Source organism: Pristis pectinata, chromosome 6, assembly GCF_009764475.1.
Source record: "Pristis pectinata isolate sPriPec2 chromosome 6, sPriPec2.1.pri, whole genome shotgun sequence".
Lineage (NCBI taxonomy): Eukaryota > Metazoa > Chordata > Chondrichthyes > Rhinopristiformes > Pristidae > Pristis > Pristis pectinata.
In genome coordinates this window covers 63,514,050-63,534,018 of record NC_067410.1, presented here as the reverse complement: position 1 = coordinate 63,534,018, position 19,969 = coordinate 63,514,050, and the positions used below count along the sequence as shown (strand labels likewise).

Sequence of the window (19,969 nt, the reverse complement as noted above, 5' to 3'; positions counted from 1 at the left end):
AAGGTGAGACTGGACTGCAAAATACCTCTAAGAATCAAAATGAAAGAAGTTAAGTCTTCTAATCATGAAACAAAACAAGATAGCTTACAAATTAAATTTTACAAGTGCTATTCTGCAGCTTGCTACCTCTGGGCCAATACAATACTAAGCCTCCTAAAACATGACCCAACTTCATATTTATGAAGCTCCAGAGTGGGCAAAATCATGATTGCCACCGGACCCAAGAAAAATAAATTGTACCTTACCATTTCTGGTCCTCTTCAGACGTACTGCTGGGTAAGACTCAGTGAAACCTGCAGGGACATGAGGTTTATTTTGCTATTTTGCATTCTCCATTCAGGAAGTCATTGATTCTTGCTTGGCAAGAGGATCCATATCAAACAGATAGCTCAAGTAAATAGCCATTTCAATTACCATTTGAGGTTCATCCAATTAATCGTTTCAGATACCTTTTGATAACTTAACCAAGTGAGCTAAACACTGACAACTCAAATACTGAGCTGTTGGATAATAGTTGGATGCAGTAAATCTGATGCGGTGAGGCAGGGTGTTGGAGATGGTGGGGCTGGGGGGGGGTGGTGGTGGGGTGTAAGGGTGTGAGGGCTACTGAGGCCAACTGAAGTGATCTCAAAGAAAGAAGATTCTCCATTTATATTGCACGTCTTATGTTCTCAGGATATTTCAAACAAGGAAAGTAAAATCATGGAAATAGTGTAATTTCTATGATGGGAAACTATGTTTTCACGAAACTTAACAACTTTTCCTAAGTCTTCAGGATATTCCCCAAGTGCCAATGCATTACTTTTGAAGAGTAGTTACTAACCACCCATTAATTGTGATTCGAACCTCTACCATCTCTTTCCTGACTACCTTGATGTCTTGAAACTATTCCATCTGGTGCCAGACTCATTTTATTTGTGTACTTCTAATGTTTTTTCTGAATTCATCCCATTTACACAACCATCTCATCATGAATCTCTGTTGATTCATTTGTAAAAATGATACAATATACTAATTTCTTTCTCATAATTAGATCTACCTTTGAATTTCCCTCTTCATCAACTGATTATTTCAGGCAGTCTGTAATGTTGGAGTCTATGAGCCCAAATTACATTAATCAATTAAACAAGAATACTTGTCATTTTAACTAGGTCATTAATGTTTCAAATATTGCAGGAGATTCTCTTAATCTCAGGAAGATTTTACGTATTGATGTCCCATAGTCTCTAGAGAGAACAAGCCAACTTTAACATCCTTAATATATGCTTCACTCAAACTCTACTAGAAGTATGTATAATGTACTGGACTGAAACATATTCAACATCCCTGACCTTAAACTGGTTAAATGTTCAATTAGAGACCCACATCTTATTCAAATCCTAAAAAAGACATCATGCTTTGTATTCCTAAAAGGGCCTGTGATTAGAAACAGTGTCTTTGAAACATGGCCCAAAATTTGCAGTCAGCAGCCCCCCTTGTTGACCCAGGAGAAAAAAATCCCACTCACCTTGCATTTCTTTAGTGAGAATCTACTGAGAAAAGCCAGCTCCAGTAGCTGTAGCGAGGCACTGCATCATGACAGGACCTCCTGTGACAGATGCTGTCACAAATGGGGAGGATGGGGGTCTAGTATATACCTCAACACAAACAGACTTTGAAACCTATACTTTAACTGCCAACGCTGTCAGAAATATTCAAAAACTTAAAGTTATTTGTAAAAACTATTAAACATAAAAAAAAACACTCACATTTTTAAAACAAATACAACAGATGAAAAAAATCTTAGTAGCCATTCGCTTCCAGTGAAATGGACAAAAAGAGTCTCAACCTGGCATAGGTTGTCTGAGTGGGTTCCCAAACTTGTGGCAGAAACTCATTGCAGCTTCACACTCCTAATCTGGGCTTCATGAATTGTACTTGTGAAAAATATCACAAACAGTCAATGCAATTCTTAGACCTTAGCATTCTCATGGAAATTCCGAATTTGCTGTCAATTTCCATTAAATGCTCAGTATTTGCTTTGAGTATAGAACTATGAACTGCTCTGTCACCTGGAGGAGAAAGAGGATGTGTTTTACAAATATACAAGTAAAAAAATGTCTGCCAACTATATCTTCTTTAAAGGTCCTGATTGTATATTGTAAATTGAATACTTTGGCAGAGAGCCTGTAAACAGTGAGCTCAATTGTACTGTCATTAATAAACCCTCATGGTGTGAATCAAAGCATTAGAACATGTAAGAATACAAAAATAAATCTAGTAATATATTTTCAGTCCATAAATGGTGACTTAAGTTTCTGAAGAGATTGATGAACCCATTTCAGATTTTTTTTAATGTTCATCTCCACATTTGGATAAGTACATGGATTGGAGTGGCTTAGAGGGATATGGGCCACATACAGACAAATGGGACTAGCTAGGTGGGCACCATGGTTGGCATGGACGAGTTGGGCCAAAGGGCCTGTTTCTATGCTGTGTTACTCTATGTCTCTATCACCTGGAGACATTGCTTAACACTGAGATTTTAAACAGTATTTACTATTTTACCCTCAACAACTTCTCTTTCAATACCTCCCACTTTCTGCAGATCAAATGGGTAGCCATGGGCATCTGCTATCTCTTCTGTCTTCTTGCTGAATCAACTAAACTTTACTATCACAGCACTGGACTAAGATGTCTGAGCATTTAAGTTAATTGTTTACTGTCATTCTTTGGTCACCCCTCATTTTTCTCTGTCCAAACCCCACCACCACTAGCCACTGATCACCAGGCCAGTCCCCAATCACCTGTTCACCTGAATTTTAGCTCCCGGAATGCTGCCTCCAGTTTATTCTGCCATAAGAATACTGCAGGTCCTGATATGTTTCCCTGCCTTCCCCCAGTAGAAACTGCCAATTCCTATCCTGATCTCTCCCCAAACCATACAACACAATGTCACAGCTACTATCCCTGACAGTGTATTCCAGACCCTAAACATACGTAAAAGATCCTCCTCATGTCATTTTTGCTTCTTTTGCTAATTACCTATGTCCTGTGGTTCTTGACCTACAAAAAATGGGAACAGTTTCTTGTTTTCTATTCCCTTCCTTCAACCTCCTCTATTCCAAAGAGAACAACCCCAGTTTCTGCATATTATCCTAGAGTGTGGCACCCAGAACTGGACACAATATGCCAGTCAGATAAGAACAAGAAATAGGAATAGCAGTAAGGTATCGAGCCTGCTCCATCATTCATCAAGATCATGGCTAATCTTCTACCTCAGCACCACTTTTCAGCACTATCTCCATATCCTTTTAATATCAAAACATGTATTCATCTCAGTTGTGTTCACTCAGACATACAAATATGACATTTGGTCCTCTCAGCCAAATTGTTGATGCAGATTGTGAATAGCTGGGGCCCAAGCACTGATCCCTGCAGTATCCCACTAATCACAGCTGGACAACCTGAGAATGATCTATTTATTCATACTCTTTACTTTCTTTCTGATAACCAGTTCCATGTACATTAATCTTGTTGACCAACCTCCTGTGTGGGACCTTGTCAAAAGACTTCCAAAAATCCAAATACACCACACCCGTAGCTTCTCCCTTATCAATTCTACTAATCACATCCTCAAGGAACTCTGGCAGATTAGTCAAACATGATTTTCCTTTCATAAATTCTTGTGGTTCTCCTCAATCCTATTATTCTTCTCAAAGTGTTTTTTAAAATTAATTTTATCTTCATTATAGGTTCCAGAATTTTCACTACCACTAGCATCAAGCAATAGTTCCATATTTCCTTTCTCCCTTCTTACCTAAATAGTGAAGTTGCATTAGCTACTGTCCAATTCACAGGAACAATTCCTGAATTTATAGAACTTTGGAAGATGACAACCAGAATATTCACTATTTCCAAAAGCACCTCTTTCAAAGCTTTTGATGTAGATCATCGTGTCCTTTGGATTCATCAGTTTTCAAGCTCACCAACTTCTCTGCACTATCTTTTGACTAATACTTTGTTTCACCATTCTTGCTGAACCCTTGGTTCACTAATATATTTGGCATATTTTGTGTATCTTCTTCTGTGAAGAGAGTTGCACACTAAGTGTTTAGTTCCTCAACCACTTCCTTATTCTTCATTACAAATTATCCTTCTCTTGAATTTCGGGGGCTAGATTTGCTCTTTCTAGTCTTTTCCTTTCTTGGGCACTCATATTTGCCCTCACTCGTCTTTTCCAGTTCTGACCAAATCTGTGTCTTATGAAAGTTCAATGTAATTTCCTTTCTCTTAGAGTACTAGAATAATGAAGCCTGGAATTCTTTTTTTAATGACTTTCTCGATTAGCCTTGCCACTTTTGACAAAGTATGCACATATACCACAGATCACTCTGTTCTTGTACCTCTTCTAGAACTGTGCCCTCTAGTTTATATTGGCTCTTCTCATTCTTAGTACCAAAATGTAGCACTTGTCATTTCTTAGCAATGAATTTATTGTTTGTTTTACAAAGAATGACATTTGATCTAGAAAATTAGACTGTTATGTCCTAGATTTCTTAAAAGAAACCAATAGACCTTACTGCTTCTTTGTCTCCAGTTTTTGTATATTTCTCTAATAATGTAATATGAATGATAGAAGTGGGATGGCAACATGCTTAAAAACAGCTTCTGGGACCTAGGAGTGATGGGAGTAATTATAAACATTTTTTTCTGATTTTTCATGTTACTTTTCATACACATGGAAAAAGTCAAAACGACTACTGTCTCATGGTAGTGCCCAATGTATATTTGTCCCAAATGTAGATCTCGACCTCGAACACAAATTAGTTTTATTTACAGTATTGATATTCTTAAATATCAAATAATAAAGGGAGCAATATTAAGACATGTAGATAAATCGCAGAAAGGCATAAGAGTAATATGGTCACAGTTGTGGTGTCCAATAAGGATTGGTGCTGAGACCCTTGATGTTTGTGATACACATTAACAATATGGATATCAATGGATGAGGTATGATAAGTAAGTTTGCAGATGATATGAAAGTTGGTGATGTTGTCGATGTCAGGGAAGGTCATTTAGACCAGCTGAAAAGTTGGGGAAAGCAGGTGCAAATAGAATTTAATCCAGACAAATGAAAGGTGATGCATTTTGGGAAGGCAAACATGAGTTGGATGTACACATGATAGGGCTCTAGAGGGTGTTGATGAACAGAAGGACCTTGGAGTACAAGTCCATAGATCTTTGAAAGTGGCAGCACCAAATGGACAAGGTGATAAAGAAGGCATATGGGATGCTTGCCTTCATTGGCCATGGCATAGAATATAAGAGTTGGGACATCATATTACAGCTTTATAAAACATTGGTTAGGCTACACATGGAGTATTGTGTGCAGTTCTGTTTACCATACTACAGGAAAGATGTGATTGCTCTGGAGAGAGTGCAGAGAAAATTCACCAGGATGTTGCCTGGATTGGTGCATTACAATTATAAGGAGGGACTGGAGCAAAGGAGGCTGACAGGTGACTTGAGAGAGGTATAAAAAATTATGAAATGGATAAATGGGGCAAATAGTAAAAATCTTTCTCCCATGGTGGGAGTGTCTAAGAAGAGAGGGCATAGGTTGAAGTTGAGAGGAGGAGGTTTAGAGGTGATCTGAAAGGGAGTTTGTTCACACAGAGAGTGGTTGGAATCTGCAATGTGCTGCCTTAAAGAGGGTGGAGGCAGATACTCACTACACTTACAAAGCACCTCGACAAGCATTTGAATCACCAAAGCACAGAAGCTTACTATGGGTAAAAGGGATTAGCATAGATAGGTACAATAGGCAGCATGGACATGGTGGGCTGAATGGCCTGTTTCTGTGTTGTATGACTCTAAGCTCAGTTTTACCGACTGTCTGAGTTTCACAAACATTTCTTCAATCATTAAAATGACTCCTACAACGTACACACATACTCTTGATAGAAAGCGTGTGATGTGCCATAATTGTAAATGGGTTAGAGTGCATGGATGGAATGATCACTTACAGGGAAATCATGACAGCATCCTGCTTGCAATACTGATTTGATGCCAGCATTACCATTCTGGACCTAGTCATATTCTTATTTCTGGTACTTTCTGTGTGGAGTTTGCATGTTCTCCCTGAGACCGCATGGGTTTCTTCCAGGTGCTCTGGTTTCCTCCTACATCCTAAAAATGTTCAGATTGGTGGTTAATTATCCACTGTAAATTGTTTCTCGTGTATAGATAAATGGCAGAATCTGTGTTGGGTGAGGGAGGGGCAACTGATGGGAATGTGGGGAGATAAAATGGGTGAGGGTGGGATTAGTATAAAAATGAGTGCTTTATGGTTGAAATGGCCTGTGTGGGAGTAAAGTGAATGGAGAGTGCAAAAGAAATTACAAGGATGGTGCCAGAAATTTAAAGTTATACCTATCAGAAAAAAGTAATTAAGTCTTCCTTCTCTTGAACTCAAGGAACAATTTTGAAAAATTAGAGAACAAACGTTTCCACGTTTATGTAGAGCAAAACTATAAATTGTGAGTATAAGACACTCAGTAGGAAATCAAACAAGGAACGCAGAAAATAGCTTTACCCAGAACAGTGAGAATGTGAAATTTGCTACTACAGGGAATGGATAAGACAAGCAAAGTAGATGCATTTAAGCGGAGGCTTTATAAGCATTGGAGGGGAGGCTTCATAACAATGTGCTGAAAGAGTTAGATAAAGAAAAGTCAGTGGTTTGAATGAACCATAAATGTCATCAGATGGCCAATTTGTGTATTATATATTTGATGTATTTCTATCAATTGAACAGTGTATAGCAAAACATGGCAGCCTGGAAATTAGATAATGTACCACCTTAAAATACAGGTACTCCATTTTTGACTTTCACAGGAATAGATCACATTACAATCATTTACAAGTGAAAATGAACCAGACACAAAATTAGACCTGGCATTGCTGTGTACTATTCACTTTAGCACACCCAGTGCTCTCCCTGCCTGCATTAAATAATGACATTATTCAGGTATGCATGTTTCTGCTCCTACCAATATAAGTAGGATCGGAAAGCTCCACATTACAACCATCAAGGAACATTCGTGGTAGAATTAGGGATGCATTGGTTTAGGTTTTCACCTTTTTTGCCATTTAAAGGGGCACACTGATGACACTGGGATTCTTTATTAGACACCCTTCAGAGAGGACTGCAGGGTGTTCAAATTTCTTTCAAAGTGCAAAAGACGAGCTATAACTAACATGGTTTTACTTTTCAGCATTTGGCTGCTGAAGCACACATTTATTGGGTGCCTCAGTGATATCACACTGGAGGCATTCCATTACTGGAAACATTGCTATGGCATGGTTGGGCAATTAGGGTGGGCCAGGGAACATTGAAGCAGGAATTATGTCCACCAGCAAAGGGGCTACTTTTCAGAGACACCATATCCTACCTAGAATTCTCTGATGAACAATATATTTGCAGATTTTCTAAGGCTGCCTTCACTAAAGAATGTAAGATTCTGTGGAAATTGATAAGACTGCACTCTCCGATTGACCTACCCTCTCTGTCCAGGTTGAAGTCATGATGACTCTCAACCTCACGTCCACAGGTTTTGTCCAAGCAGCTGCAGAAGATCTCTGCCATGTCTCCCAATTTGTTGTTCATCATCACATCAGAGAGGTCACCCAGACCACTGTAATTGTGAAGAAATTATTTTGCCCATATTCATCTATTTTACAAAATGCAAATTGGAAGAACAACATCTCATATTCTACTTGGGTAGTTTCCAACCCAAAGGTGTAAACATTGAATTTTCCACTTTCAGGTAACCCACACACCCAATGTTCTCCTCCCACACACATTCATCTGTCCACCTAGATTTCTTCTCCTTTTGTTTGCCTTTCCCATCCCTTCAACCCTTCCCCTCCCTCTCCCCCACCTGATTCTATCTGCCCATCAACCCCCTCACCTGGTTCCATCTATCACCTACCAGCCTCTGTCCTACCCCTCCCTTGTACTGCTATATACTGACAATTTTTCCTCTTCCCTCTCAGTTCTGCTGCAGGGTTGTGACCCAAAAGGTCAGCTTACAGCTTTTGCCTCCACTGATTCTGCTTGACCTGCTGAGTTCTTCCAGCATTCCAGTTTATGATCCAGATTCCAGCCTCTGTAGTCTCTTTTGTCTTCATCTACTTTGATTACAATGAGGACAAGTGAGATTGCTGGCTTCCCATAAGGCCATGAGCTTAGAGCTTTCTATTAACAGGAAAGGTTTACAAATCCTGAAAATGCTGGTCACTGTGGATCATATAAAATATATACCTCATAATGAATACCATGTTTCTGGGAAGCACTTGTTCCTCCCTAGGAATGAATCTTGGGGGCAAAGACTACTTGCCACTTCCCTAGCAAGAAACAGCATGGTGACTCTGAACCTTAGCAGTTAAACACAAATGAAAGCTACACAAGTAACACAATTGTCATGGAAATTAGCATAAGTCTCCTGAAGATGAGATTTTATTGCCTCCATCAGTCCAGGGTGATGTGCAGTATATGCCAAGCAGATAAGAAGAGTTTTTTGTCATCTGCTGCAAGCTGCACATCCTTGCAACAGCAGCTAAATGAAGAATTACAAAGAACTCCAGAGCCTGAGGGCCATGAAGCAGAGTCTAGAGAGCAAAAGGAAAAGAAGCAGAACAAAGCTACCAAAATATCCATAGTGAATATCTATAGCTCAGCAAAAGAAGCAGGCATAGGCCATGTGCAATACAAGCAATTTTCACAAGTAGCCAATAAAATAAAACTACCCAATTAAGTAACCTTCTCCACACCAAAACTGTACACCAATAATCACCGGGAAGAGACCAGATGTCATACAAAATTCTCTCATATCCTGCTCTACAGGTCCACCTGCTTTGAAAGTAAGACATGAATGAGTGAATCTCAGCTCCAGTTACAACATCTCTATCACACTCCACCATCGCAAAAAATACATCTTCTGTGAAGCTATCTTATCTGTACATGTAAACATTGGTACAGATCACCTTGATATATGTCGACAGATTATAAAACTTCTTGCACTATTGAGTGGGATTGTGGACTGGATGAAGGGTCTTGACTCGAAATGTTGACTGTCCATTTCCCTCCACAGATGCTGCCTGACCAGCTGAGTTCCTCCAGCATCTTATTTGCTGCAAGAGTTTTAATTAACTCACATGGAAAGTTGAATGTTGAAGATTTATCTTCATCTCCCTTCCTCCAAAAGCATCAACAGCCTTCTATGTTGTTTAGTGCAATATGCATTTGTCACCTAAGAATACTTTTTATACATTAGGAACCCTGGCTAACATCCACTGATCCAAACTTCATACCCAAATCTATCTGCTATCTCTTCAATCATGGCAACTGTTTCAACAAATGAGATTACACAACTACTGACACATCTTTCCCTATAGCAGGACAAGGTGGCATACAATCACAAATGCAGCAGACTGCAAGTGTTAACTGTACCTCCAGCAGCTCACTATAATGCAGGAGAGTAACTGCTATATTTGTTGATACATTGGTACCAATGACATAGGTAGGAAAAGAGATGCGGTCCTGAAGAGGGAATATAGGGAGCTAGGTAGGAAGCTGAAAAGCAGGACCTCAAGGGTAGTAATCTACAGGATTGCTGCCTGTGCTACATGGCAGTGAGGGTAAGAATAGGTTGATCTGGCAGACGAACGCGTGGCTGAGGAGTTGGTGCAGGGGGCAAGGTTTCACATTTGTTGATCACTGGGATCTCTTCTGGGGAAGATACAACCTGTACAAAAGGGACAGGTTACACCTGAACTTGAGGGGGACCAATATTCTTGTGGGCAGGTTTGCTAGAATTGTTAGGGAGGGTTTAAACTAGTTTGGCAGGGGAATGGGAACCAGAGTGATAGGTCAGAGGTTGGTGCATTTAGTGTACAAGTAGATGCAGAGGAAGGCTGTGAGGAAGGATAGGCATTTGAAAGGGCGAAATTGCAGTCAGTTGGATGGGCTGAAGTGTGTCTACTTTAAGAGAAGTATCAGGAACAAGGGTGATGAGCTTAAAGCATGGGTAAGTACATGGAACTATGACGTGGTGGCCATTACAGAGACTAGGCTGTCACAAGGGCAGGAATGGCTGCTGGATATTCCAGGGTTTAGATGTTTCAAAAGAGACAGGGACGGGGGTAAAAGAGGTGGAAGAGTGACTTTGCTGATCGGGGGCTGTGTCACAGCTGTAGAAAGGGAGGATGTCCTGGAGTGATCGTCTACTGAGTCAGTGTGGGTGGAAGTCAGAAACAGGAAAGGAGCGATCACTCTATTGGGAGTATTCTACAGACCCCCCCCCCCAAGTAGCAGTAGAGACATTGAGGAGCAGATCGGGAGGCAGATTTTGGAGAGGTGCAAAAATAACAGGGTTGCTGTCATGGGTGATTTCAACTTCCTTAATATTGATTGGCACCTCCTTTGTGTAAGGGGGATAGATGGGTCAGAGTTTGTTGGGTGTGTCCAGGAAGGATTCCTGACACAGTATGTGGACAGGCCAACTGGACGAGAAGCCATTCTGGACCTGGTACTAGGCAATGAGCCTGATCAGGTTTCAGATCTCTCGGTGGGAGAGCATTTTGGAGATAGTGACCATAACTCCTTGACCTTTACCATAGCCTTGGAGAGCGATAGGAGCAGACAATATTGGGAAAGTATTTAATCGGGAGAGGGGAAATTATGATGCTATTAGGCAGGAACTTGGGAGCGTAAATTGGGAATAGACGTTCTTGGGAAAGTGCACAGTGGAAATGTGGAGGTTGTTTATGGAGTACTTGCATGGGCTTCTGGATAGGTTTGTCCCACTGAGGCAGGGTAAGGATGGCAGAGTGAAAGAACTGTGGTTGCTAAGAGACATAGAATAGCTTGTCAAGAGGAAGAAAGAAGCTTACCTAAGGTTTAGAAAGCATGGATCAGACAGGGCTCTGGAGAGTTACAAGGTAGCCGAGAGGGAGCTTAAGAATGGACTTAGGAGAGCTAGAAGGGGGCTGAGAAGGCCTTGGCGAGTAGGATTGAGGAAAACCCTAAGGCATTCTACACGCATGTGAAGAATAGGAGGATGGCTAGAGTGAGGGTAGGACCGATCAGGGATAAAAGAGGAAACATGTGCCTGGAGCCAGAAGAAGTAGGGGAAGTCCTTAATGAATACTTTGCTTAAGTATTCACCAGTGAGAAAGACCTTGACGTTTGTGAGGATGGCATACGACAGGCTGATATGCTTGGACATATCGATGTGAGAAAAGAGGATGTGCTAGAACTTTTGAAAAACATCAGGATAGATAAGTCACCAGGGCCGGATGGGATATATCCAAGGTTGTTACGGGAAGCGAGGGAAGAGATTGCTGCACCTTTGGCGATGATCTTTGCATCCTCACTGGCCACAGGAGTAGTGCTAGATAATTGGAGGGTGGCGAATGTTGTTCCTTTGTTTAAGAAAGAGAGTAGGGATAACCCTGGGAATTACAGACCAGTGAGTCTTACTTCAGTGGTGGGCAAGTTACTGGAGAAAATTCTTAGATACAGGATTTTTGGGCATTTGGAGAAGCACAGGCTGATTAGGGATAGTCAGCATGGCTTTGTGAGGGGTAAGTCATGCCTCGAGCCTGAGTGAATTCTTTGGGGATGTGACAAAGCACATTGATGAAGCTAGAGCAGTGGATGTGGGTTACATGGATTTTAGTAAGGCATTTGATAAGGTTCCTCATGGAAGGCTCATTCAGAAAGTCAGGAGGCATGGGATCCAAGGAAATTTGGCTGTGTGGATTCAGAACTGGCTCACTCATAGAAGACAGACGGTGGTGGTAGATGGAGCATATTCTGCCTGGAGGTCGGTGACCAGTGGTGTTCTGCAGGGGTCTGTTTTGGGACCCCTGCTCTTTGTGATTTTTATAAATGACTTGCATGAGGATGTGGAAGGGTGGGTTAGTTAGTCTGCAGATGACACGAAGGTTGGTAGTGTTGTGGATAGTGTAGAAAGTTGCTGTAGATTACAACAGGGCTGAGAAGTGGCAGATGGATTTCAACCTAGGAAAGTGTGAAGTGTTACACTTTGAAAGATTGAATTTAAAGGCACAATACAAGGTTAATGTCAGGACTCTTAGCAGTATGGAGAAACAGAGGGCTCTTGGGGTCCACGTCCATAGATCCCTCAAGGTTGCCACGCAGGTCGATAGAGTTGTTAAGAAGGCATATGGTGTGTTGGCCTTCATTATTCGGGGTATTGAGTTCAAGAGCCATGAGGTAATGTTGCAGCTCCATAGAACTCTGGTTAGACCACACTTGGAGTATTGTGTTCAGTTCTAGTCACCTCATTATAGGAAGGATGTGGAAGCTTTAGAGGGGGTGCAGAGTAGACTTACCAGAATGCTGTCTGGATTGGAGAGCATGTCTTATGAGGATAGATTGAGTGAGCTAGGGCTTTTCTTTTTGGAGAGGAGGAGGATGAGGGATGACTTAATAGAGGTGTATAAGAGGCTAAGAGGCATAGATCGCGTGGACAGTCAGAGACTTTTTCCCAGGGCAAAAATGGCTAACATGAGGGAGCATAATTTTAAGGTGATTGGAGGAAGGTATAAGGGGGATGTCAGAGGTAAGTTTTTTACACAGAGTGGTGGGTGCGTGGAACGCACTGTTGGCAGAGGTGTGGGGACAGATACATTAGGGACATTTAAGAGACTCTTAGATAGCCACATGAATGATAGAAAAATGGAGGGCTATGTGGGAGGGAAGGGTTAGATAGATATTAGAGCAGGATAAAATGTCGGCACAACATTGTGGGCTGAAGGCCCTGTACTGTGCTGTAATGTTCTATGTTCTATTGCAGAGCTAAAGAAAACAACATCCTTTTGTCTAATTCTCTTCATATTCAACTTCCCCATAACCACCATCTCCTTCCACCATTATTTTTAGATGCCTGCACACCTGCTCCTGCAGGTAATATCAGCTCAACCTTGCAGGAGCTTAGCAGATGATTGGCAGCAAATGCCTTTACTTTTCATTACAAGGGACACTTCAATGCACTGAAGCTATTATTTGAGATCACCAGCAATTATCTTAGAAACTTCAGACACTGAACTTCATCGGATTCCATACACTCTGTCATGCCCAGGTACTTGTGATAAAACTATGACTGAGGATAGATTTTGATACAAGGCGGGCATCTTCTACGCTTTCTGATATATCCAGTCTGCCCATTATAACCAATGAACTGACCCCACTTCACAACCATTAATTCTGGTAAACCAGACTGCTTCCCACCATTTCCAATTTAAATTTCTTGGCCTACTGCCAGCAAGTTTGCTCTATATCAACATTACACAGTACAGCAAGAACTGTTTCAGCTGTAAGCCTGCTCACCATTGTCAGGGAAGTGTGGTAAATATGCACCAATCCTCCTTGAGGGGCCTGCAGTGGAAAAGATAAGCAGCTTCAAGTTCCCAGATGTCAACCTTCTTCATGGTTGCATCTATGTCCTGGGCCCAGCACATAGATGCAACCATGAAGAAGGTGTGCCAGCACCTCTACTACCTTAGAAGTTTAAGGAGGTTCAGCATGTCATCAAAGACTTTGACAAACTTCCACAGATTTACAGAGGAAAGCATCCTGACTGGTTGCATCGTGGCCTGGTTTGGAAGCTCCAATATACAGGAATTCAAGAGGCTACAGAGAGTGGTAGACTCAGCCAGTTCCATCATGGTACAGCTCTCACCACCATCAAGGACATCTACAGGAAGCGATGTCTCAGTAAGATGGTATCCATCATCAGGGACACCCACCATCCAGGCTATGCCCTCTTCCCGATGCTGCCATCAGGCAGATTGTACAGGGATTCTGAAGAACCACACCTCAAGGTTCAACAACAGCTTCTTCCCCACCACCATCAGGTTCTTGAACCGACCTGGAAATCCTTAACACTACCTCAGACTATTATTTTTTCTCTCTCAATCTTGTACTAGTGTTATGTTTATTTTGTCGTTTATTTTGCACATGTGTAAGAATAATTTATGTTAATGTGTTTACATTAACTTACGTCTGTCCTCATCTTGTAATGTATTGTGCTGCTGCTGCAAAAAAGCTAATTTTCATGGCATTTATACCCTGTGTAGATATGCCTATGACAACAATAAACTTGAACTTGAACAATAATGTCCATGCCGAACTGATATTTCATCAGCTGCGATCAAGTCTAGAAGGGTGGATGCTGCTGATGATGTGAGTTGGTGGTCAATAAGAGACCAGTGGTCAGAAGCCCCATTGGACCGGGGTAGGAGGGGATGCAGTGGTGGGTCAAGAAACAATTTAGATCAAGCAACATCAAAAGGATATAAGGAGGGCTAATCATGACATTAGAGAGACAGGCAACTGAGGGTTGAAATCTCAGTTTGGATTGAGTGTTCAAGGATTCTGAAGACTGAATCTTTTGCTAATCTAGATATGGGACTGGTGGATGTAGATGGAAGGTGTCAATACCATGGGTGAGGAAGAGTGGCTGGAAAAAGATAGAGCTGGTTACGATCTTCCAAAGCTCCCTAGATTGCAGTAAGATTCCAGTAGATTGGAAAACCCCAAATTAACACCTCTATTCAAGAACTGAGGGAGACAGGAAACAGGAAGCTCTAGATCAGGTAGCTTGACACCTATCATGGGAAGAAAGCTGGAATCCATTCTTCATGACATTGAGAAAATTATAGTATAATCAAGTAGAGGCATTGAAGTTATATGAAAGCAAAACAGTATTGTGTAAGTTTATTAAAATTTGTTGAAGACGTAATGGGCAACCTGGATAGAGGGAAACCAGATTTCCAGAAGGCATTTGATAAGGTGCCACATAAAAGGTTACTGCACAAAGTAAGAGATCATTGTAGGAGCCAATAGTTGCATGGATTCTTTAATTAACTGAAAAGAGAGTCAGGATAAATGGAACATTTTCAGGTTGGTAAACTGTAACTACCTGGGTGGTACAGGGTCAGTGCTGAGCTTCAACCATCTGCAATCTTTATCAATATCTTAGATAAAGGAACTGAGTTTATCACAGCCAAATTTGCTGATGATATGGAGAGGGATGGGAAGACAATTTGAAAGAACACAGAGCCTCCACTGGAATATGGATAGAATAAGAGAGTGGGCAAAAATTGGGCAGATAGAGTATAATGTGGGGAAATGTGAAGTTATCCACATTGGAGGAAGAACAGCAGAATATTGTTAAATGGAGACATTACAGAATGGTAAAGAAGTATCTGGGTATTTGTACATGAAATACAGAAAGTTAGCCTGCGGATACAGCAAGTATTAAGGCGGGCAAATGGAACGTTGGCCTTTATTGGAAAGAGGCTAGAGTATAAAAATGGGGAGCTCTTGCTATAATTCTAATGGCTTTAGCAAGACCAGGCCTGGAATATTGAATGTAGTTTTGGATTTAAGTGGCATATATTTGCACTGAAGCCAGTTCAGAAGAGATTCACTAAATTGATTCCTAGAATGAAAGATTATTTTATGAGCAAAGTCTACACAGGTTGAGCCTGTATTCATCAAAATTTAGAAAATTGACTAGTGCCCTTATTGAAATTATACAAGACACTGAAAGTCAAAAAAACTGCAAATAATGGAAATCTGAAATAAAAAGAGAAAATGCTGGAAACACTCAGCATTAGGCAGCACCTGTGGAAAGAGAAGCAGATTTTACATTTCAGGTCAAAGACCCCATCAAGACCCTGAGGGAATGCTGAAAGGCTGTTTCCCTTCATGGAGAAATCTAGAATTAGGAGCATACTTTCAGAATAAGGAGTCACCCATTTATGATGACAGTGAGAAGCAATTTCTTCTCTTCAAGGGATTGTGAATTTGGAATTCTCTGCCCCAGAGGGCTGCGGAGGTTGAATCATTGAGTACATTCAAAATAGATTTTTGGTCCACAGAGGAAATGTGGGTTATGGGGAACAAGTAGGAAAATCAAACTGATTGCAAGATTAGATCAGTCACAAAACAGTGGCACAGGCTTGAGGGACAATATGGCCTAATCATCCTCCTATTTTTTAAATTATTTGAATTTAACAATGGAATTTAAATTTAGAAAGATCCAAGCCTGACACGGTATGATGGAAACACAGTTGTCCTGACAGTGGCCAATGCTGGTCGCTCCCATGAGAACATGCACTTAATTCTCCAGGGACACTAAAAGACATGTGTTCCACAGGGAATGTCATCACTTGATACACACCTGGTGCTGAAATTGTATCAGATATGCAAGTACACCTCATATCAGAAAGCAACTGATTAACTTTTACTGATGCACCACAGAAAGCATCCTATCTGGATGTATCACGGCTTGGTATGGCAACTGCTCTGCCCAAGACCTCAAGAAGCGGCAGAGAGTTGTGGACACAGCCCAGCAAATCGTGAACACCAGTCTCCCCTCCTTGGACTCTGTCTTTACCTCTCGTTGTCTTGGTGAAGCAGCCAGCATAATCAAAGACCCCACCCACCCGGGACATTCTCTCTTCTCTATTCTTCCATCGGGTAGAAGATACAGGTACCTGAGGGCACATACCACCAGACTTAAGAACAGCTTCTACCCCACTGTGATAAGACTATTGAACAGGTCCCTTATACAATGAGATGGACTATGACCTATGACCTCACAATCTACCTTGTTGTGACCTTGTACCTTATTGCACTGCACTTTCTCTGTAGCTGTGACACTTTACTCTGTACTGTTCTTTGTTACCTGTACTACATCAATGAACTCTGTACTAACTTGATGTAACTGCAGTGTAATGAATTGACCTGTAAGATCGGTTTGTAAGACAAGTTTTTCACTGTACCTCGGTACAAGTGACAATAATAAACCAATACCAATACCAATACCTAGAACATCCCATTTCATCCAGTGCTAAAGTGTTATGTGAATGAATTTCTAAACCCTTATGTTATATTCTCTAGTCTTCAGAATCAAACTTCCAGTGCATACTTAATGTCTTTGTTCAACATCCTTCAGCCACTTTCCACCTATATTCCCTCCATAAAACCAATTTTTCATTCCTCTAAATAAGTGCTTGATTATATCTCGTTAGTGCTAATGGAAGTTGATCTCGTTCATCTTCAAGCTTTGTGAATCCATTTTGAAAAAACAGGAATCTGAAATAATTACCATCTATGGATAGATTGCCCATTACTTCCGCAAAAGATTTTACTATGTTTATTCTTTTTTAAATTCAGGCAAGTCAGGAATTTTGTCATTGTTCTTCTAAAAATAGTCTGCTATCCACTTAGGTGCACATCAGCATCTTTAGATCAGACTAAAATGCCATTTGCTCACATCAATAAAAGGACCTACTTTCAGGCATGTGCATGGGAGCCTAGAAAGTGTGTCCTACTTTCAATTAATTCTATCTGCTAGTACTAAAGATGATTCAGATATAGCCTCTCCCTTCACTTCTTGCTCAATAAAACTGATCACAATAACATTTTGCAGGTTAAACTAATCTGATATTACATTTTCAGATAATGTATTGTTCATCTCTATAATGCCATTCCATTTGCACTGTTCTGTTCTTTGTTAATGAGCCTTTGTATTTGTAATCATTCTTCCTTTCTGCACAAATTGAATAAAGGTGTGAAAGTGATATGCTTCTTATTTTGAAACTCTAATGGTGGGTTGTGTAATGTCAGATGGATGACTAATCCTGTTTACGCCAGTTGAAACCATCCATCCTAAACCTCTTCTTATGATTGAAGTGTTTTGTTTTATTTCAACTTGCTATCTACCTAATCTCACTTGAAACACGCAAAACTCTAGCTGCACTGAAGAGATTATGGCAACCACACCCAGCTCCATGGGCTCAGGTTCCACTGTTAATGGATGCCACTTAAGTGCTGTCACAGTCTTTCAGAAAATATCTCATGGATAATCCATTTCATAGTCCATTTTATTTACTTTCCTACTGAGTTTACAAATTACAAAGGTGGACAAGGAGAAGATCACCTCTTTGATCATGTACTTTTTTTGTGGCTCTGTTCCATCAACTAATGGGCTAAACTTTCAAAAGAAAATCTTCCACAAATCAGATACGCTTTGAGAATCCTATAATGAAAATCTACCCATCTCAATGCTCCTGAAAGTCAAGAACATGAGTTTCCAATCTAACCATTGATAGGTCAACGCATGAGACTGGGATCTATTCCCCCCCCTCATCCAGCCCCCCAATCTGATAATCAAATAAGTTTATGCTTCAGTTGTACAGAGCCAAAGTCAGACCCTATCTGGAACAAATATTCAGTGTTGGGAATCACAACAAAAGAATTACATATTGGTCTTCACCAGAACTATACAAGGTCAAAGTTGAGTTTATTGTCATATGCACAAGTACATGTATGCATAGGTGCAATGAAAAACTTACTTGGAGCAACATCACAGGCACATAGCATCACATAAGCAGCATTCACAAGAAAAACATAAACAGAAATTATACACAATTTTACAAGAAAAAGGATGCAATTAGAACAAAAAAAAGTCCATTTTAGTGCAAAGTGATCAGAGTGACCATAGTGTTGCTAAACTGTAGTGGTGACTTAGGTTTTTCCCAGTTAGTTCAAGAACCGAATAGTTGAAGAGAAGTAGCTGTTCTTGAACCTGGTGGTGTGGGACTTCAGGCTTCTGTACCTCCTTCCTGAGGGTTTAAACAGTTGAGGATAGATTCATAAATTTGGCATTTTTCCTCAACTCATCTCCCTTTAATAGGAGCAAATCCTTATGGAGAAATTATTGTGGTTGCATTTGGGACCTGTATTCAGTGTGAGGTATACTTTAGGAATGGTTCTCTTTTACGGCACAAAAACAGAGGGAAAAGGTGGGATGGGATGATGTGAGAAGCAGAAGGAATGGTGGCAGTGGGAATGAAAATCAGGGCCTTGTTTTCTAAAGGAGTATACTAATAAGTGAGTCTAATTTAACTAATGAAGCAAGGCAGTAGATTTTCTGATCAGCTACTCCTCATTGTCAGGTGTTATTTGTAACTCATTAGTAAAAGGGGTTGGTCTCTCAAGAAATTTCTTCTCCACAAAAATGTTCAGTTGTTGATGTAACAGAACTGAAAGAGGCATAGTTTTTAGTATTCCTATATTGACCAAGTCCTTGTACTGTATCATCACTCGGATGTCTATTTAATTTCCTAGAACATCCAGCTGAATATCAAATTCCTTTGTCTTTCTGTAGAAAGTAACAAGGAATATGAGTATATGGAACTGGATTTCCTCTACTGGCACAGGAAATGCCAGCCAGCTCTAAATTTTTTATCTATGTCTAAGACACTGGTGGCAATCCTTTAAGCTGTTGGTCTGAGGTAGACATTCCAGGATAAAGATGCTGTTCACAGAAAGAAAGGATATACCTGAGTCAGGATGATGCAATAATATTCCCATCCTTTGTGACAACTGAGGCTAATACGTGCATCTGTTGAATTAATCTTGAAACGTTATTGCATCAGATTCTGTAGATCATGCACAAAACTAACTGCAACATCCTGACAATAGATGACCAGATTTGTTATCTTTGGATGTGTCACCAATAAGTGAATTGCTTTGTCCTGATTACTATCAAACATTTTGAGTTGCAGTGGCACCCACTTGGGAATCATATTCATAGCCTTCATGATAATATCATGATACCCATCCATTCATATCCATCTATGAGGGAATCATAGTCATATCCATCATATTCCTGTCTTAAGCTTAGTAAACAAAGGAAGCCTTAAGGGATCGATCAGTTATTAGCCTCTGCCCTACTGTTGTAGCCACACTGCAGTCATGGCTGGTCCCATTGGGTAGGTAAATCCATGCATTCAACATCATAACCTACCATTATCCCTCTCACCAGCCCAATTCTCCAATACCAAGGTAGTTCTAGTAGAAGATTCTGCAATGGTTGTT

At 40.6% G+C, this 19,969-nt stretch overlaps 1 protein-coding gene across 1 annotated transcript in view; it reads right to left on the bottom strand.

The window, feature by feature from the left end:
- Positions 1-19,969, bottom strand: part of LOC127571751 (inner ear-specific collagen-like) — a 52,407-nt gene that overhangs the window by 18,749 nt on the left and 13,689 nt on the right. Inside the window, exon 2 of the mRNA XM_052018424.1 lies at positions 246-293. The gene's annotated coding sequence lies outside the window, so the exon portion shown is untranslated. The remainder of the gene's footprint in view (positions 1-245; positions 294-19,969) is intronic.